This window comes from Lissotriton helveticus, chromosome 12 (genome assembly GCF_964261635.1).
Source record: "Lissotriton helveticus chromosome 12, aLisHel1.1, whole genome shotgun sequence".
Taxonomy (NCBI): Eukaryota; Metazoa; Chordata; class Amphibia; order Caudata; family Salamandridae; genus Lissotriton; species Lissotriton helveticus.
The window spans coordinates 797,710,806-797,731,444 of record NC_136073.1 but is presented as its reverse complement, the minus strand read 5'-3'; the positions used below and the strand labels follow the sequence as shown (position 1 = coordinate 797,731,444).

General features: G+C 54.9%; 1 protein-coding gene across 1 annotated transcript in view; it reads right to left on the bottom strand.

Moving 5' to 3' along the window:
- Nucleotides 1-11,263, bottom strand: part of ADAMTSL4 (ADAMTS like 4) — a 334,744-nt gene extending 323,481 nt beyond the window's left edge. Inside the window, 1 exon segment of the mRNA XM_078668902.1 lies at nt 10,010-11,263. The gene's annotated coding sequence lies outside the window, so the exon portion shown is untranslated.
- Between the last annotated feature and the right edge of the window lie 9,376 nt (nt 11,264-20,639).

Genomic DNA, 20,639 nt, shown 5'->3' with positions numbered 1-20,639 from the left:
ATTACATTGTTTTTTGTAGGGATCTTCTTATCTTTGAACTGTGACCCCCAGGTTACAAGACAGGGCCATAATCTAATAAGTAGCACAGCAAGGAAGGAGATACCATGACAGGGCTGTGAGGGGGACGCCAATGGGAGGCAAAGAACCAAACGTGGGTTTAAAGAGAAGGGCAAATGATGAAAGTGGTAGAGGCATATGGAGGGAGAGAGCAAAAGGTATGAAAGAAAGAATAAAGATGGGAGAAAAAAGAAAAACAGAAGAGAAGCGGAAAATTAAAAGAAGGAAATTAAAATTGGAAGGCGAAAAGAGAGGAAACTTTCTTTTGGGGGATAACTCCTGTCTTCATTGGAAGAGTCGAGTTCCTATTTTTGTTCACTCAGTGGCAGCCGTGAAGTTCAAAGAGGGGAGTTGGGGAAGAGGTCATTTTCGGGATGCTCCCTTGGCCAGGATGACCCGGGAGTGCTACAGGAATGGTCTTGGTATGTACCACAATCCTCGCGCCCAGCTCCACTTGCTTCAGCGAAGGCCCGCGGGGCTGGGTGTGGTGTAAGGGCGCCCTCTGTCTTTTAAACGCCCTGCCAGGGCGGTGATGGACGCCGGTGCCACTCGGATTCATGGACAGCAGCTCTCCCACAGCAGCTCGGACTGTCCTTGGTCCAGGCAAAGCCTAGGCCCAGATCTTGAAGTTTGAAACCCCCGTGGGGCTGCACTGCAAGGTAAGCTAACCACAGCTGCTCAGTGATGAGGCCTATTGTGACCAGATGGCTCCATGCCACCGGTACATCACCTCCTAGGTACAGACTGGCCCTCTCCACCCTCCTAGGTACAGACTGGCCCTCTCCACCCTCCTAGGTACAGACTGGCCATCTCCACCCTCCTATGCACAGACTGGCCCTCCCCCACCCTCCTACGCACAGACTGGCCCTCTCCACCCTCATAGATACAGACTGGCTCTCTCCACCCTCATAGATACAGACTGGCCCTCTCCACCCTCATAGATACAGACTGGCCCTCTCCACCCTCATAGGTACAGACTGGCCCTCTCCACCCTCATAGGTACAGACTGGCCCTCTCCACCCTCATAGATACAGACTGGCCCTCTCCACCCTCATAGGTACAGACTGGCCATCTCCACCCTCATAGATACAGACTGACCCTCTCCACCCTCATAGGTACAGACTGGCCCTCTCCACCCTCACAGATACAGACTGGCCCTCTCCACCCTCATAGGTACAGACTGGCCCTCTCCACCCTCATAGGTACAGACTGGCCCTCTCCACCCTCATAGGTACAGACTGGCCCTCTCCACCCTCATAGGTACAGACTGGCCCTCTCCACCCTCATAGGTACAGACTGGTCCTCTCCACCCTCCTAGGTACAGACTGGCCCTCCTCCACCCTCCTAGGTACAGACTGGCCCTCCTCCACCCTCCTAGGTACAGACTGGCCCTCCTCCACCCTCCAAGGTACAGACTGGTCCTCTCCACCCTCCTAGGTACAGACTGGCCCTCCTCCACCCTCCTAGGTACAGATTGGCCCTCCACCGCCCTCCTCGGTACAGACTGGCCCTCTCCACCCTCCTCGGTACAGACTGGCCCTCTCCACCCTCCTAGGTACAGACTGGACCTCTCCACCCTCCTAGGTACAGACTGGACCTCTCCACCCTCCTAGGTACAGACTGGCCCTCTCCACCCTCCTAGGTACAGACTGGCACTCTTCACCCTCCTAGGTACAGACTGGACCTCTCCACCCTCCTAGGTACAGACTGGCCCTCCCCACCCTCATCGGTACAGACTGGCCCTTTCCACCCTCCTATGCACAGACTGGCCCTCCCCACCATCTTCGGTACAGACTGGCGCTCGCCACCCTCCGAGATACAGACTGGCCCTCTCCACCTTTCTCGGTACAGACTGGCCCTCTCCACCCTCCTAGGTACAGACTGGCCCTTTCCACCCTGCTATGCACAGACTGGCCCTCCCCACCATCTTCGGTACAGACTGGCGCTCTCCACCCTCCGAGGTACAGACTGGCCCTCTCCACCCTCCTATGCACAGACTGGCCCTCCTCCACCCTCCTAGGTACAGACTGGCCATCTCCACCCTCCTAGGTACAGACTGGCCCTCCTCCGCCCTCCTAGGTACAGACTGGCCCTCTCCACCCTCCTAGGTACAGACTGGCCCTCTCCACCCTCCTAGGTACAGACTGGCCCACTCCACCCTCCTAGGTACAGACTGGCCCCCTCCACCCTCCTAGACAGACTGGCCCTCTCCACCCTCCTAGGTACAGACTGGCCCTCTCCACCCTCATAGGTACAGACTGGCCCTCTCCACCCTCCTAGGTACAGACTGGCCCTCTCCACCCTCCTAGGTACAGACTGACCCTCTCCACCCTCCTAGATACAGACTGGCCCTCTCCACCCTCCTAGATACAGACTGGCCCTCTCCACCCTCCTCGGTACGGACTGGCCCTCTCCACCCTCCTGGGTACGGACTGGCCCTCTCCACCCTCCTCGGTACAGACTGGCCCTCCACCCTCCTCGGTACAGAATGGCCCTCTCCACCCTCCTCGGTACAGACTGGCCCTCTCCACCCTCCTCGGTACAGACTGGCCCTCTCCACCCTCCTAGGTACAGACTGGCCCTCTCCACCCTCCGAGGTACAGACTGGCCCTCTCCACCCTCCGAGGTACAGACTGGCCCTCTCCACCCTCCCATGTACAGACTGGCCCTCTCCACCCTCCCATGTACAGACTGGCCCTCTCCACCCTCCCAGGTACAGGCTGGCCCTCTCCACCCTCCTAGGTACAGACTGGCCCTCTCCACCCTCCTCGGTACAGACTGGCCCTCTCCACCCTCCTCGGTACAGAATGGCCCTCTCCACCCTCCTCGGTACAGACTGGCCCCCTCCACCCTCCTAGGTACAGACTGGCCCTCTCCACCCTCATAGGTACAGACTGGCCCTCTCCACCCTCGTAGATACAGACTGGCCCTCCCCACCCTCCTCGGTACAGACTGGCCCTCTCCACCCTCCTGGGTACAGACTGGCCCTCTCCACCCTCCTGGGTACAGACTGGCCCTCTCCACCCTCCTGGGTACAGACTGGCCCTCTCCGCCCTCCTAGATACAGACTGGCCCTCTCCACCCTCCTAGATACAGACTGGCCCTCTCCACCCTCCTCGGTACAGACTGGCCCTCTCCACCCTCCTGGGTACGGACTGGCCCTCTCCACCCTCCTCGGTACAGACTGGCCCTCTCCACCCTCCTCGGTACAGAATGGCCCTCTCCACCCTCCTCGGTACAGACTGGCCCTCTCCACCCTCCTAGGTACAGGCTGGCCCTCTCCACCCTCCTAGGTACAGACTGGCCCTCTCCACCCTCATAGGTACAGACTGGCCCTCTCCACCCTCGTAGATACAGACTGGCCCTCCCCACCCTCCTCGGTACAGACTGGCCCTCTCCACCCTCCTGGGTACAGACTGGCCCTCTCCACCCTCCTGGGTACAGACTGGCCCTCTCCACCCTCCTAGGTACAGGCTGGCCCTCTCCACCCTCCTAGATACAGACTGGCCCTCCCCACCCTCCTCGGTACAGACTGGCCCTCTCCACCCTCCTGGGTACAGACTGACCCTCTCCACCCTCCTGGGTACAGACTGGCCCTCTCCACCCTCCTAGGTACAGGCTGGCCCTCTCCACCCTCCTAGATACAGACTGGCCCTCTCCACCCTCCTAGGTACAGACTGGCCCTCCCCACCCTCCTCGGTACAGACTGGCCCTTTCCACCCTCCTATGCACAGACTGGCCCTCCCCACCATCTTCGGTACAGACTGGCGCTCGCCACCCTCCGAGGTACAGACTGGCCCTCTCCACCTTTCTCGGTACAGACTGACCCTCTCCACCCTCCTAGGTACAGACTGGCCCTTTCCACCCTGCTATGCACAGACTGGCCCTCCCCGCCATCTTCGGTACAGACTGGCGCTCTCAACCCTCCGAGGTACAGACTGGCCCTCTCCACCCTCCTATGCACAGACTGGCCCTCCTCCACCCTCCTAGGTACAGACAGACCATCTCCACCCTCCTAGGTACAGACTGGCCCTCCTCCGCCCTCCTAGGTACAGACTGGCCCTCTCCACCCTCCTAGGTACAGACTGGCCCTCTCCACCCTCCTAGGTACAGACTGGCCCTCTCCACCCTCCTAGGTACAGACTGGCCCTCTCCACCCTCCTAGGTACAGACTGGCCCTCTCCACCCTCCTAGACAGACTGGCCCTCCCCACCCTCCTAGACAGACTGGCCCTCCCCACCCTCCTGGGTACAGACTGGCCCTCTCCACCCTCCTGGGTACAGACTGGCCCTCTCCACCCTCCTGGGTACAGACTGGCCCTCTCCACCCTCCTAGATACAGACTGGCCCTCTCCACCCTCCTAGGTACAGACTGGCCCTCTCCACCCTCCTGGGTACAGACTGGCCCTCTCCACCCCCCTAGGTACAGGCTGGCCCTCTCCACCCTCCTAGATACAGACTGGCCCTCTCCACCCTCCTAGACAGACTGGCCCTCCCCACCCTCCTGGGTACAGACTGGCCCTCTCCACCCTCCTGGGTACAGACTGGCCCTCTCCACCCCCCTAGGTACAGGCTGGCCCTCTCCACCCTCCTAGATACAGACTGGCCCTCTCCACCCTCCTAGGTACAGACTGGCCCTCTCCACCCTCCTAGGTACAGACTGGCCCTCTCCACCCTCCTGGGTACAGACTGGCCCTCTCCACCCTCCTGGGTACAGACTGGCCCTCTCCACCCTCCTGGGTACAGACTGGCCCTCTCCACCCTCCTGGGTACAGACTGGCCCTCTCCACCCTCCTAGGTACAGGCTGGCCCTCTCCACCCTCCTAGATACAGACTGGCCCTCTCAACCCTCCTAAGCACAGACTGGCCCTCCCCACCATCTTCGGTACAGACTGGCGCTCGCCACCCTCTGAGATACAGACTGGCCCTCTCCACCTTTCTCGGTACAGACTGGCCCTCTCCACCCTCCTAGGTACAGACTGGCCCTTTCCACCCTGCTATGCACAGACTGGCCCTCCCCACCATCTTCGGTACAGACTGGCGCTCTCCACCCTCCGAGGTACAGACTGGCCCTCTCCACCCTCCTATGCACAGACTGGCCCTCCTCCACCCTCCTAGGTACAGACTGGCCATCTCCACCCTCCTAGGTACAGACTGGCCCTCCTCCGCCCTCCTGGGTACAGACTGACCCTCTCCGCCCTCCTGGGTTCAGACTGGCCCTCTCCACCCTCCTAGGTACAGGCTGGCCCTCTCCACCCTCCTAGATACAGACTGGCCCTCTCCACCCTCCTAGGTACAGACCTGCCCTCTCCACCCTCCTAGGTACAGACTGGCCCTCCTCCGCCCTCCTGGGTACAGACTGACCCTCTCCACCCTCCTGGGTACAGACTGGCCCTCTCCACCCTCCTAGGTACAGGCTGGCCCTCTCCACCCTCCTAGATACAGACTGGCCCTCTCCACCCTCCTAGGTACAGACTGGCCCTCTCCACCCTCCTAGGTACAGACCTGCCCTCTCCACCCTCCTAGGTACAGACCTGCCCTCTCCACCCTCCTAGGTACAGACTGGCCCTCTCCACCCTCCTAGGTACTGACTGGCCCTCTCCACCCTCCTAGGTACTGACTGGCCCTCTCCACCCTCCTAGGTACAGACTGGCCCTCTCCACCCGCATAGGTACAGACTGGTCCTCCTCCACCCTCCTAGGTACAGACTGGCCCTCTCCGCCCTCCGAGGTACAGACTGGCCCTCTCTCTCCGAGGTACGGACTGGCCCTCTCCACCCTCCTAGGTACAGACTGGCCTTCTCCACCCTCATAGGTACAGACTGGCCCTCTCCACCCTCATAGGTACAGACTGGCCTTCTCCACCCTCATAGGTACAGACTGGCCCTCTCCACCCTCATAGGTACAGACTGGCCCTCTCCACCCTCATAGGTACAGACTGGCCCTCTCCACCCTCATAGGTACAGACAGGCCCTCTCCACCCTCCTCGGTACAGACTGACCCTCGCCACCCTCCGAGGTACAGACCTGCCCTCTCCACCCTCCTAGATACAGACTGGCCCTCTCCACCCTCCTAGATACAGACTGGCCCTCTCCACCCTCCTCGGTACAGACTGGCCCTCTCCACCCTCCTAGGTACAGACTGGCCCTCTCCACCCTCCTAGGTACAGACTGGTCCTCCTCCACCCTCCTAGGTACAGACTGACCCTCGCCACCCTCCGAGGTACAGACTGGCCCTCTCCACCCTCCTAGGTACAGACTGGCCCTCTCCGCCCTCCGAGGTACAGACTGGCCCTCTCCGCCCTCCGAGGTACAGACTGGCCCTCTCCGCCCTCCGAGGTACAGACTGGCCCTCTCTCTCCTAGATACAGACTGGCCCTCTCCACCCTCCTCGGTACAGACTGGCCCTCTCCACCCTCCTAGGTACAGACTGGCCCTCTCCACCCTCCTAGATACAGACTGGCCCTCTCCACCCTCCTAGATACAGACTGGCCCTCTCCACCCTCCTAGGTACAGACTGACCCTCGCCACCCTCCGAGGTACAGACTGGCCCTCTCCACCCTCCTAGGTACTGACTGGTCCTCTCCACCCTCCTAGGTACAGACTGGCCCTCTCCACCCTCCTAGGTACAGACTGGCCCTCTCCACCCTCCTAGGTACTGACTGGTCCTCTCCACCCTCCTAGGTACAGACTGACCCTCTCCACCCTCCTAGATACAGACTGGCCCTCTCCACCCTCCTAGGTACAGACTGACCCTCTCCACCCTCCTAGATACAGACTGGCCCTCTCCACCCTCCTAGGTACAGACTGACCCTCGCCACCCTCCGAGGTACAGACTCGCCCTCTCCACCCTCCTAGGTACGGACTAGTCCTCCCCACCCTCCTAGGTACTGACTAGTCCCCTCCTAGGTACTGACTAGTCCTCTCCACCCTCCTAGGTACTGACTAGTCCTCTCCACCCTCCTAGGTACTGACTAGTCCTTCGCCCCACCCCGCTGGCCCCTTGCTTCTCTTTACATTTCCATGCTGATGCTGAAGGCATTCAGATGTTTGCAGCAACCAGGACTATCAGTCTGCGAGCACATCTGAACTCCGTGAGGGATTTAACCCCCGATGACCTTTGTTCAGCCTGGGGTTACCTCTCTTCAGAGCCTAGACATGCACTCCTTTCATTCATGCACCTTGGCGCTGCCGCTTCCGTTTGATGGATTCATGGCGCTATTCAGCGCTCCATAAATAATAATTACTTCGCCGGTGTGTTTGTATCCTGCCGGCCAGTGGCCTCAGTTCCACGCGCAGCGGGATGCTTAGGGGGTTCTGCGCCTGCTGCAGCGAGCGGGCCACGAGCTTCAGCAAACCTAGAGATCCGACCCCGTGACATAAACCAGCGGGTTCATGTATCGGCTGCAGAAACGCGCTTCATCTGCAAGTCATGACGTGCCCCAACTGCCGACGAATAGTTCAGGGGGTTATGGCACCAATTAAAGGGATGTCTGCGCCACCTGCGGGTCATGGGTCATAACCTTCGAACTGCAGAGTGGGTTTATGTTTCTGCATCAGTGTGTGCCCGAGGGTTACAAATCGGGAACCTTGAAGAAGAGCCGAACGCGTAAAAAAGCATTAGAGCAAAGGTGCTAATCCCCTCACAGTAGCTCATGGGATTAATGCACGTGCTGCAGACATCTGGGCCTAACCCGTTTGCAACAGGTTCTACATTCAGTAAGATGTCTCATTGGATCAATGCGCCTGTTGCTTACATTTGATGTTATTCTGTGGATTACAGGATGATATACCAGCAGTGTAGTGCAAACCTGGAGAGATTTCAGCCTAATCTACAAACCACAGGTCCTAATCCCTTTACAATACCTCACGTGATCAATGCACCTGCTGCAGAAAGGTGGGACTCATCCGTAAACCACGGGTTCTGCGGCCAACTGCACATAAAAGTGTCAAGGCTGATAAAGCAACTCTGTGGATCAACGCACCCGCTGCAGAGAACCTTGTCTAACTTGCGGATCACAGGTTTTTATCAAAATAAATAACTTTGAGGGTTGGGTCATCTGGCTTTAAATGTGTGTTCTAATGATATGTAAACCTGTTTGTTGCAGAGGGCCGTCCTTCCGGCTCCATGTTAGGGGAGAGGAGTTGGCCTAACGGCTAGGGCGGTGGACCTCGAATCTGGGGAACCAGGTTCGAGTCTCGACAATGACGCTGAACATCCTGTGATTCAGGGTAAATCACTTAATCTCCCCGTGCCAAACAAAAATTAATGTGTCCTCATGAAATGCAACTGGTGCTTGTGTAAAGCGCTCTGATACCTGATTTGGGTCAAGTTCGCGCTAAAAATAAATAAAATTGGACTGCCATGAAGAAGGTTGGATGTGTATGTGGCTGCACTTCTTGGCGCTACATGCTGACGTTTACAAACGCAGGTGCAGAACCTGGTAATGGGGTGTTGTGTGGGACAAAAAATCAGCGCAGCTCCTGAGAGATGCGAGGGGTGACCTGTGAGCTTCCGGTGGGACCCGTGGAACCACCTGTTTACCTAAGGCTAGAGCGGTCGACCTCGAAGCTGGCGAACCAACATCCGGAACTGGACTCCCGGGGATCACAATTACCTGGTTCATCCCCTCCCTGTACAATACTGATCACTATTAGACACTTCGGTTTTTAACCCATTCTGGCCGGGTTGGAATTATCACCGGCATCGCGATTATATGAAACCCTGACTGACAGCCCTGAAGAAGACACAGGATTCTTCCCATTGTGACGAAACACGTTGTTTCTTTTGTATTATGGATTAAATTTACCAAGGAAACGTACTGGTGACCACCACAGATAGTTCATGCTCTATACTTCTGCGACTTGCAAATCATCCATGTGACTCCAGAACGTGTGCCCAGGACTTTGGTTCAATTTATCTGTGCGGGTTCCAACGCACACACACACACACACACAGCAGGGGTTATAGGGTATTTCCCCTGACCTGGCAGCACCGTAAACATTCGAAATAGTTCACACATTGTCGCGAACTGGATAGAGCGCCATTCTTCCTGATATTACTAAAAACCCTGCGCGGAAACATCCGACTTCGAGTCTCGGCAGGGACGCACAGCATCCTGTGATTCTGGGCAAATCTTCATCTCCCTGTGCCTAACAATATGAATGTGTCCGTCTGTAATGCAACAGGTGCTCATGTAAAGCGCTCTGATACCTTCAGGTCGAGTTTGCACTATATTAAACTTTTTTTTAAAACAACTTCATAAACTATTTATACCCGAGTGTGTTCTGTCATTGAATTCACGGCAAATTCAATTCATTTACAGTTACCCGGATCACATACTGTTGCTATAGTATAGCGGGTCAATGCGCATGGCACAGATCTGTGTCTAACACGCAAGCCACAGATTCCGACCCCCAACAGTTTGCAGATTGGAGGGCTAGGTGGCTCATTATAGCCCACCATACCACCATACATTGGTCCTTCGATGACCTTTTAATCTGAGCAGGGAGTCCATTATTAAAGGGTTTGGTTGCAGATCCCAGGGTCCGTCTTAATGATCTTTCTGCACCTTTCACTTGACCCCACACTGTTTCTTTATGTGTTGTATTGTCTTCCCCACCCCATTGCTCCACCTCCTGCGTTGGGCTTGTGTGGAGGTGTGTTAACAGCCCTATGATGATACATGACACAGATTTCTGTGGGTGAGGGCAGTATTGAAAATGTGGGTGTTTTTCCCCCCTCTGTTTCGCAGGGACATAGCCCCACGTCTATGTGTGTGTGAAGGTATTCCCGAGGAGGTTGGTGTGGGGCGTTTTCCTCCTACCCCTTAACTACTGTGTGTGTTAAGTGTTTACAAGTTGACCTGTCACGCGACTGCCATATTTTATAACTCTGTGGAATACAGTATTATAGAACGATTTCTTAGTAAATTAAATTAAGAAATAGACGTACCTTCATCGGAGAAGGTGACCTCCAGAGAAAGGACTTGGTTGGAATTAAGATCTTCACTCCAGTGTTTCTTGGTTCATGTCCCTACTCTCAGATGACGCTCTGTGTGACCTTGGCCAGTAGCAAGATGTCACACTATGTCGGTTCATTATTTTTCACATCTGGGTCTGCCCTCCACACAAACACCAATCTGCGGTTCTCAGCTGAGGGTCCTAGAAATGCAAGGGTCTTCCGGCTATATCCACGTCCCTCTGAAGTATGGCCTAAGGCCTGTCACTGGCCCCAGGAGAGGCGGTGCTGCCTGCTCTCTAAGGTGTTGCCTGCACCCAGAGATGCTGTCGGTCCCGGGAGGTCACAGGTTCGAGGCGCTGCCTGCTCCAAGTGTGCACAGCTGCAGGAGCTCAGTGTCCTCAGATCTCAGGGCTTGCTTTGCTGTCTCTCGGGGTGCTGCCTGCTGTGTGTATATCTAGGTTGGAAGTACTGCCTGCTCGCAGCAACGGCCCGGGTTGCAGGCAGGTTACATGCAGGTGGAGTGCCTGTTCTCAGGGATGCTGCCCGCAAGGTGTGAAGTTGGATCGCAGTTCAGGGTGCAGTCAGGGAACATACCCCACATAGAAGTTCTGCCTGCACCCAGTGCCTGCTGCTGAGACTGAGATGCAGTCTGCCACGTGCTTGTTCACGCAGGATGAGGGTGCTGGCGACTCACAGAGTGCGCTTACTAACTATAGCCCCTGCCTGCTCTGTGCTTGTCATCCAAGGCATCAATCAGTCGCTGCCTGCTCCCCGTGGGACCCCGGGTAGAGTCGCTGCCTCTTCTCTGTGCCCTCCGAGGCTGCCTTGTCCAGTGTGCAACTATTTGTGAGCCCAGTCTGGAGTTCCTGCCTGCTTTCCGAGTGCCCCAAGGCTACGGGGATCTGCCTCCTTTGTATGTGTGGATCCCGGCAGCTGCCTGCTCCAGAGCAACAGGTTGCAGCGTGTGTGGTCCCAGACTGTCTTCTCTCTCCGTGACCCCAGGCTCGAGTTATGCCTGTTTTCTCTCTGTGCCCCAAGACGAACTTTGTAGTCACCGAGGAAAGTTCCTGCCTGCGCTCCTTTAGATCCGATGCTGCCTGCTGGCTGAGAGCTCCCAGCCGGCGGTGCTGCCTGCTCTCTGTGTGACCCCGGACTTCGGCTCCTGCCTGCTCCGTGTGTGTAAACACGAGCTGCAGGCTGCAGTGGCTGTGAGAGTGTGGATCAGGCTGGGGGCTGCCGAAGATCACACGCCGCCCCTCCCCCTCGCCTCAGGATTGGTTTCCCTGCAGCTCACATTACCCAGAGCAGGGCTGCTCTTCCCACCGGATTGCAGTGGTGCTGGTGGGCGTCTGTGGGGCCCCTCCCCGGCTGCCTGCTGCTCCCCCACCCCCTGAAGTGTATGCACCTCAGCTGGAGCCGCAGCTTGTCAAACTTCACTCCCCCATGCCACCCGCCTCCAGGGCCTCTCAGCTGGCTCTCGACCCCTTCCCGCCCCCGAGGTGCCACTTGTACACACTCCCCGGAGCCAGAAAACCCTCCTCCTAGTTCTCCATTTATTTGTATTTTTTCCAGTTTTATATAGCGCGAACTCCAAGGTTTTAAAGCGCTCTGAACCTGTGCCCACACGAGGCCAGTGCTTGTTCTAAAGGTAACGGGGAAATGATATGATGTGCCCAGAATCACAGGCTGTAGAGCCGGCGCCGAGACTCAAGCCTGGTTTCACAGTTCTGCACTCAATAACTCTATCGTAATGCCTCATCTTCTCCAGTTTTGTTCCCGATATTGGTGATAATTCTGGCTCTCAGGATGAGAGCAGTTGTGCACTGTGTGCTTTGTCTGTGACCCGCCCCGCGGCCACCAATCTAAAACCAGAAAGTGCAACACTGGGTCAAGGCACTGCCTGAAAAAACATCTTTAATACTCGTATAAGCATCAGAACATTTAGCGAGCATGATTTGTAACTCGAGAAGAATGCGTTGCTCACCAAACCGCTTAGCACTCTGGGACTTGTAGTTTAATATAAAAACAGTAGAACAATATCGTGAATGCGGAGAATAAAATAAAACGCGGGCTGGATTAGCTTTTCCCGACTAAACCGGCCTAACTTCAGAACTTTGCCGAAAAGTCTATAATACATGCATAGTTGGCAAGTTTTCCCAGATCCATGCCCGACTAGTTCTGCCAGGTCTGTTGTTTTCCTTAGAACTGTAAAGCGCCCCGATACCTTCGGGTCTAACTAGCGCTTTATAACACTAAAAAAAAAAAAAAAATTCTGGGCCATTTAGTCTTGGTTTTATACATGGTTAAATGAGACTGCGAGTCACCGAATTGCAAGGAAAACCGGGCCTGGCCTAACATGTCACTCGAGGACCGGCTAACCTTAGCAGCTATGTACATGCAAGATGCCTGGCGCTGAGTGAGAGGACAATTTATGTATTAGTCACATTGGATCGATGGGCTTGATGTTCTTTTGATTTGTGCAGTGACTGTGACTTTCAGTTTATTTATTTATAAAGTTTTATATAGCGCAAACTTGACCCAAGAGGGTATCAGAGCGCTTTACATTTAGGATCGTTGCTTCACAAGTTACATCAGATACAAGAACATAGTAAGGTACAGTACACATAAACAATGTTTCAATAATTCGGGGAGACGAGGAGAAACAATGCCCAATGTCCGGCTGGGTAGGTGACGGTCAAGGAGGAAAACCAGGGCCAATCTCCTCCTTAGCTGTCAAGCAGCTCCACCGGTCATCAGCCATGTTGCTCAGGTCTCAGCGTTCAGGAAAAAACAGTTTTTAGTTTATTTGATTTGCGAGGGTTATATAGCGCTATCGAGACCCGGAGGCATAACCAGGGGAACGTTGCATTAGAAGGTACATCAAAAGGATAATAAAGCGCTGGCTAGACCCGTTGTTGTGCAGTGTATGTGGAGTTCGTGTGTGCTGCTTGCTTTTAGTGGTTATTGGCTTTGATGTGTGGTGGTTATCTATGTTGTTTATGCGTTGTGCCTTTGGGGGCTCATTTATAAGGCTGCTAGGTTCAGTGCTTATTTTGAGCCGGTGGTTTCAGGGGTTGGGCACTGGCACTTGTCAATACCGGCAAATATGACAATCTGACACTTGGTGGCGCTATTTTGAATTTAGCGCTGACCACAGCAACAATTGTTTATTCATTCAATATTCATTACAAAAAAATGACTTGTACCTGCCACTCAAGCCATTCTTATAGTTTTAGGGGCCCGGAATAGTCAGAATTGCCATCACACTTGTAGAAGTGCGTTGGTTAGTTGTTGTGTTGGTACTGCTAGTGGTATCGCTGGCGGGGGCAATGAGTGATGCAAGCTGCAGTGGCATCATGAAGGGGGCCCAGGCACTTATTTTTTTATTTGACAAATTAAGCACTGGTTGGGATCTTTGCAGGTACCACTTATGTCTGGCGTTTTTGTGTTGGTATCTGGTGGTGATCGTTGTTAGTGTCGGCTTTAGTGTTCATATGTAGCACTGGTGTGTTGTGATCCGGGCGGGTACTGTGCACTTCTTGCTTGTGGTGCTGATGTGTTATGGAGTTGGTTGTTGGAGCTGATGTGTGATGGTTGTTTTTTGGTGTTGGTGTGTCTTTGTGTGATAGTGGTCTTTGTTCTTCAAGCCTAAGGCTGGTGTTAGTGGCCATTTCTTGTAGCGTGTTCGGATGGTGACGGTGGGTGGCAGTGGTTGTTATTATTGACAAGTGATGGTTGTCTTTGGTGTTCACATCCTTTATGGGTTCCGGAGTAGCATGCTACTTGACGAAATAGCGCTTCAACACCCCATCTGGGGTAACAAGAGCTATATAAATGCAAACCTTTTTCCCCTCTTCTATCCCTCTACTATCCTTTTCAATCGAAATCACTGACTAATATCCACCCCTCAAATTAATTTCAGATTTCAATATACTAATTCACCACTAACCCTTTATGGGTTCCAGAGTAGCGTGCTACACGCCCCAAAAAAGCGCTTCAACACCCCATCAGGGGTACAAGCGCTATATAAATGCAAACCTTTTTCCCTCTTCTATCCCTTCACGATCCTTCTCAATCCAAATAACTGACTAACATATCCACCACTACAGACTGGCCCTCTCCACCCCCCTAGGTACAGGCTGGCCCTCTCCACCCTCCTAGATACAGACTGGCCCTCTCCACCCTCCTAGACAGACTGGCCCTCCCCACCCTCCTGGGTACAGACTGGCCCTCTCCACCCTCCTGGGTACAGACTGGCCCTCTCCACCCCCCTAGGTACAGGCTGGCCCTCTCCACCCTCCTAGATACAGACTGGCCCTCTCCACCCTCCTAGGTACAGACTGGCCCTCTCCACCCTCCTAGGTACAGACTGGCCCTCTCCACCCTCCTGGGTACAGACTGGCCCTCTCCACCCTCCTGGGTACAGACTGGCCCTCTCCACCCTCCTGGGTACAGACTGGCCCTCTCCACCCTCCTGGGTACAGACTGGCCCTCTCCACCCTCCTAGGTACAGGCTGGCCCTCTCCACCCTCCTAGATACAGACTGGCCCTCTCAACCCTCCTAAGCACAGACTGGCCCTCCCCACCATCTTCGGTACAGACTGGCGCTCGCCACCCTCTGAGATACAGACTGGCCCTCTCCACCTTTCTCGGTACAGACTGGCCCTCTCCACCCTCCTAGGTACAGACTGGCCCTTTCCACCCTGCTATGCACAGACTGGCCCTCCCCACCATCTTCGGTACAGACTGGCGCTCTCCACCCTCCGAGGTACAGACTGGCCCTCTCCACCCTCCTATGCACAGACTGGCCCTCCTCCACCCTCCTAGGTACAGACTGGCCATCTCCACCCTCCTGGGTTCAGACTGGCCCTCTCCACCCTCCTAGGTACAGGCTGGCCCTCTCCACCCTCCTAGATACAGACTGGCCCTCTCCACCCTCCTAGGTACAGACCTGCCCTCTCCACCCTCCTAGGTACAGACTGGCCCTCCTCCGCCCTCCTGGGTACAGACTGACCCTCTCCACCCTCCTGGGTACAGACTGGCCCTCTCCACCCTCCTAGGTACAGGCTGGCCCTCTCCACCCTCCTAGATACAGACTGGCCCTCTCCACCCTCCTAGGTACAGACTGGCCCTCTCCACCCTCCTAGGTACAGACCTGCCCTCTCCACCCTCCTAGGTACAGACCTGCCCTCTCCACCCTCCTAGGTACAGACTGGCCCTTTTCACCCTCCTAGGTACTGACTGGCCCTCTCCACCCTCCTAGGTACTGACTGGCCCTCTCCACCCTCCTAGGTACAGACTGGCCCTCTCCACCCGCATAGGTACAGACTGGTCCTCCTCCACCCTCCTAGGTACAGACTGGCCCTCTCCGCCCTCCGAGGTACAGACTGGCCCTCTCTCTCCGAGGTACGGACTGGCCCTCTCCACCCTCCTAGGTACAGACTGGCCTTCTCCACCCTCATAGGTACAGACTGGCCCTCTCCACCCTCATAGGTACAGACTGGCCCTCTCCACCCTCATAGGTACAGACTGGCCCTCTCCACCCTCATAGGTACAGACAGGCCCTCTCCACCCTCCTCGGTACAGACTGACCCTCGCCACCCTCCGAGGTACAGACCTGCCCTCTCCACCCTCCTAGATACAGACTGGCCCTCTCCACCCTCCTAGATACAGACTGGCCCTCTCCACCCTCCTCGGTACAGACTGGCCCTCTCCACCCTCCTAGGTACAGACTGGTCCTCCTCCACCCTCCTAGGTACAGACTGACCCTCGCCACCCTCCGAGGTACAGACTGGCCCTCTCCACCCTCCTAGGTACAGACTGGCCCTCTCCGCCCTCCGAGGTACAGACTGACCCTCTCCGCCCTCCGAGGTACAGACTGGCCCTCTCCGCCCTCCGAGGTACAGACTGGCCCTCTCTCTCCTAGATACAGACTGGCCCTCTCCACCCTCCTCGGTACAGACTGGCCCTCTCCACCCTCCTAGGTACAGACTGGCCCTCTCCACCCTCCTAGGTACAGACTGGCCCTCTCCACCCTCCTAGATACAGACTGGCCCTCTCCACCCTCCTAGATACAGACTGGCCCTCTCCACCCTCCTAGGTACAGACTGACCCTCGCCACCCTCCGAGGTACAGACTGGCCCTCTCCACCCTCCTAGGTACTGACTGGTCCTCTCCACCCTCCTAGGTACAGACTGGCCCTCTCCACCCTCCTAGGTACAGACTGGCCCTCTCCACCCTCCTAGGTACTGACTGGTCCTCTCCACCCTCCTAGGTACAGACTGACCCTCTCCACCCTCCTAGATACAGACTGGCCCTCTCCACCCTCCTAGGTACAGACTGACCCTCTCCACCCTCCTAGATACAGACTGGCCCTCTCCACCCTCCTAGGTACAGACTGACCCTCGCCACCCTCCGAGGTACAGACTCGCCCTCTCCACCCTCCTAGGTACGGACTAGTCCTCCCCACCCTCCTAGGTACTGACTAGTCCCCTCCTAGGTACTGACTAGTCCTCTCCACCCTCCTAGGTACTGACTAGTCCTCTCCACCCTCCTAGGTACTGACTAGTCCTCTCCACCCTCCTAGGTACTGACTAGTCCTTCGCCCCACCCCGCTGGCCCCTTGCTTCTCTTTACATTTCCATGCTGATGCTGAAGGCATTCAGATGTTTGCAGCAACCAGGACTATCAGTCTGCGAGCACATCTGAACTCCGTGAGGGATTTAACCGCCGATGACCTTTGTTCAGCCTGGGGTTACCTCTCTTCAGAGCCTAGACATGCACTCCTTTCATTCATGCACCTTGGCGCTGCCGCTTCCGTTTGATGGATTCATGGCGCTATTCAGCGCTCCATAAATAATAATTACTTCGCCGGTGTGTTTGTATCCTGCCGGCCAGTGGCCTCAGTTCCACGCGCAGCGGGATGCTTAGGGGGTTCTGCGCCTGCTGCAGCGAGCGGGCCACGAGCTTCAGCAAACCTAGAGATCCGACCCCGTGACATAAACCAGCGGGTTCATGTATCGGCTGCAGAAACGCGCTTCATCTGCAAGTCATGACGTGCCCCAACTGCCGACGAATAGTTCAGGGGGTTATGGCACCAATTAAAGGGATGTCTGCGCCACCTGCGGGTCATGGGTCATAACCTTCGAACTGCAGAGTGGGTTTATGTTTCTGCATCAGTGTGTGCCCGAGGGTTACAAATCGGGAACCTTGAAGAAGAGCCGAACGCGTAAAAAAGCATTAGAGCAAAGGTGCTAATCCCCTCACAGTAGCTCATGGGATTAATGCACGTGCTGCAGACATCTGGGCCTAACCCGTTTGCAACAGGTTCTACATTCAGTAAGATGTCTCATTGGATCAATGCGCCTGTTGCTTACATTTGATGTTATTCTGTGGATTACAGGATGATATACCAGCAGTGTAGTGCAAACCTGGAGAGATTTCAGCCTAATCTACAAACCACAGGTCCTAATCCCTTTACAATACCTCACGTGATCAATGCACCTGCTGCAGAAAGGTGGGACTCATCCGTAAACCACGGGTTCTGCGGCCAACTGCACATAAAAGTGTCAAGGCTGATAAAGCAACTCTGTGGATCAACGCACCCGCTGCAGAGAACCTTGTCTAACTTGCGGATCACAGGTTTTTATCAAAATAAATAACTTTGAGGGTTGGGTCATCTGGCTTTAAATGTGTGTTCTAATGATATGTAAACCTGTTTGTTGCAGAGGGCCGTCCTTCCGGCTCCATGTTAGGGGAGAGGAGTTGGCCTAACGGTTAAGGCGGTGGACCTCGAATCTGGGGAACCAGGTTCGAGTCTCGACAATGACGCTGAACATCCTGTGATTCAGGGTAAATCACTTAATCTCCCCGTGCCAAACAAAAATTAATGTGTCCTCATGAAATGCAACTGGTGCTTGTGTAAAGCGCTCTGATACCTGATTTGGGTCAAGTTCGCGCTAAAAATAAATAAAATTGGACTGCCATGAAGAAGGTTGGATGTGTATGTGGCTGCACTTCTTGGCGCTACATGCTGACGTTTACAAACGCAGGTGCAGAACCTGGTAATGGGGTGTTGTGTGGGACAAAAAATCAGCGCAGCTCCTGAGAGATGCGAGGGGTGACCTGTGAGCTTCCGGTGGGACCCGTGGAACCACCTGTTTACCTAAGGCTAGAGCGGTCGACCTCGAAGCTGGCGAACCAACATCCGGAACTGGACTCCCGGGGATCACAATTACCTGGTTCATCCCCTCCCTGTACAATACTGATCACTATTAGACACTTCGGTTTTTAACCCATTCTGGCCGGGTTGGAATTATCACCGGCATCGCGATTATATGAAACCCTGACTGACAGCCCTGAAGAAGACACAGGATTCTTCCCATTGTGACGAAACACGTTGTTTCTTTTGTATTATGGATTAAATTTACCAAGGAAACGTACTGGTGACCACCACAGATAGTTCATGCTCTATACTTCTGCGACTTGCAAATCATCCATGTGACTCCAGAACGTGTGCCCAGGACTTTGGTTCAATTTATCTGTGCGGGTTCCAACGCACACACACACACACACACAACAGGGGTTATAGGGTATTTCCCCTGACCTGGCAGCACCGTAAACATTCGAAATAGTTCACACATTGTCGCGAACTGGATAGAGCGCCATTCTTCCTGATATTACTAAAAACCCTGCGCGGAAACATCCGACTTCGAGTCTCGGCAGGGACGCACAGCATCCTGTGATTCTGGGCAAATCTTCATCTCCCTGTGCCTAACAATATGAATGTGTCCGTCTGTAATGCAACAGGTGCTCATGTAAAGCGCTCTGATACCTTCAGGTCGAGTTTGCACTATATTAAACTTTTTTTTAAAACAACTTCATAAACTATTTATACCCGAGTGTGTTCTGTCATTGAATTCACGGCAAATTCAATTCATTTACAGTTACCCGGATCACATACTGTTGCTATAGTATAGCGGGTCAATGCGCATGGCACAGATCTGTGTCTAACACGCAAGCCACAGATTCCGACCCCCAACAGTTTGCAGATTGGAGGGCTAGGTGGCTCATTATAGCCCACCATACCACCATACATTGGTCCTTCGATGACCTTTTAATCTGAGCAGGGAGTCCATTATTAAAGGGTTTGGTTGCAGATCCCAGGGTCCGTCTTAATGATCTTTCTGCACCTTTCACTTGACCCCACACTGTTTCTTTATGTGTTGTATTGTCTTCCCCACCCCATTGCTCCACCTCCTGCGTTGGGCTTGTGTGGAGGTGTGTTAACAGCCCTATGATGATACATGACACAGATTTCTGTGGGTGAGGGCAGTATTGAAAATGTGGGTGTTTTTCCCCCCTCTGTTTCGCAGGGACATAGCCCCACGTCTATGTGTGTGTGAAGGTATTCCCGAGGAGGTTGGTGTGGGGCGTTTTCCTCCTACCCCTTAACTACTGTGTGTGTTAAGTGTTTACAAGTTGACCTGTCACGCGACTGCCATATTTTATAACTCTGTGGAATACAGTATTATAGAACGATTTCTTAGTAAATTAAATTAAGAAATAGACGTACCTTCATCGGAGAAGGTGACCTCCAGAGAAAGGACTTGGTTGGAATTAAGATCTTCACTCCAGTGTTTCTTGGTTCATGTCCCTACTCTCAGATGACGCTCTGTGTGACCTTGGCCAGTAGCAAGATGTCACACTATGTCGGTTCATTATTTTTCACATCTGGGTCTGCCCTCCACACAAACACCAATCTGCGGTTCTCAGCTGAGGGTCCTAGAAATGCAAGGGTCTTCCGGCTATATCCACGTCCCTCTGAAGTATGGCCTAAGGCCTGTCACTGGCCCCAGGAGAGGCGGTGCTGCCTGCTCTCTAAGGTGTTGCCTGCACCCAGAGATGCTGTCGGTCCCGGGAGGTCACAGGTTCGAGGCGCTGCCTGCTCCAAGTGTGCACAGCTGCAGGAGCTCAGTGTCCTCAGATCTCAGGGCTTGCTTTGCTGTCTCTCGGGGTGCTGCCTGCTGTGTGTATATCTAGGTTGGAAGTACTGCCTGCTCGCAGCAACGGCCCGGGTTGCAGGCAGGTTACATGCAGGTGGAGTGCCTGTTCTCAGGGATGCTGCCCGCAAGGTGTGAAGTTGGATCGCAGTTCAGGGTGCAGTCAGGGAACATACCCCACATAGAAGTTCTGCCTGCACCCAGTGCCTGCTGCTGAGACTGAGATGCAGTCTGCCACGTGCTTGTTCACGCAGGATGAGGGTGCTGGCGACTCACAGAGTGCGCTTACTAACTATAGCCCCTGCCTGCTCTGTGCTTGTCATCCAAGGCATCAATCAGTCGCTGCCTGCTCCCCGTGGGACCCCGGGTAGAGTCGCTGCCTCTTCTCTGTGCCCTCCGAGGCTGCCTTGTCCAGTGTGCAACTATTTGTGAGCCCAGTCTGGAGTTCCTGCCTGCTTTCCGAGTGCCCCAAGGCTACGGGGATCTGCCTCCTTTGTATGTGTGGATCCCGGCAGCTGCCTGCTCCAGAGCAACAGGTTGCAGCGTGTGTGGTCCCAGACTGTCTTCTCTCTCCGTGACCCCAGGCTCGAGTTATGCCTGTTTTCTCTCTGTGCCCCAAG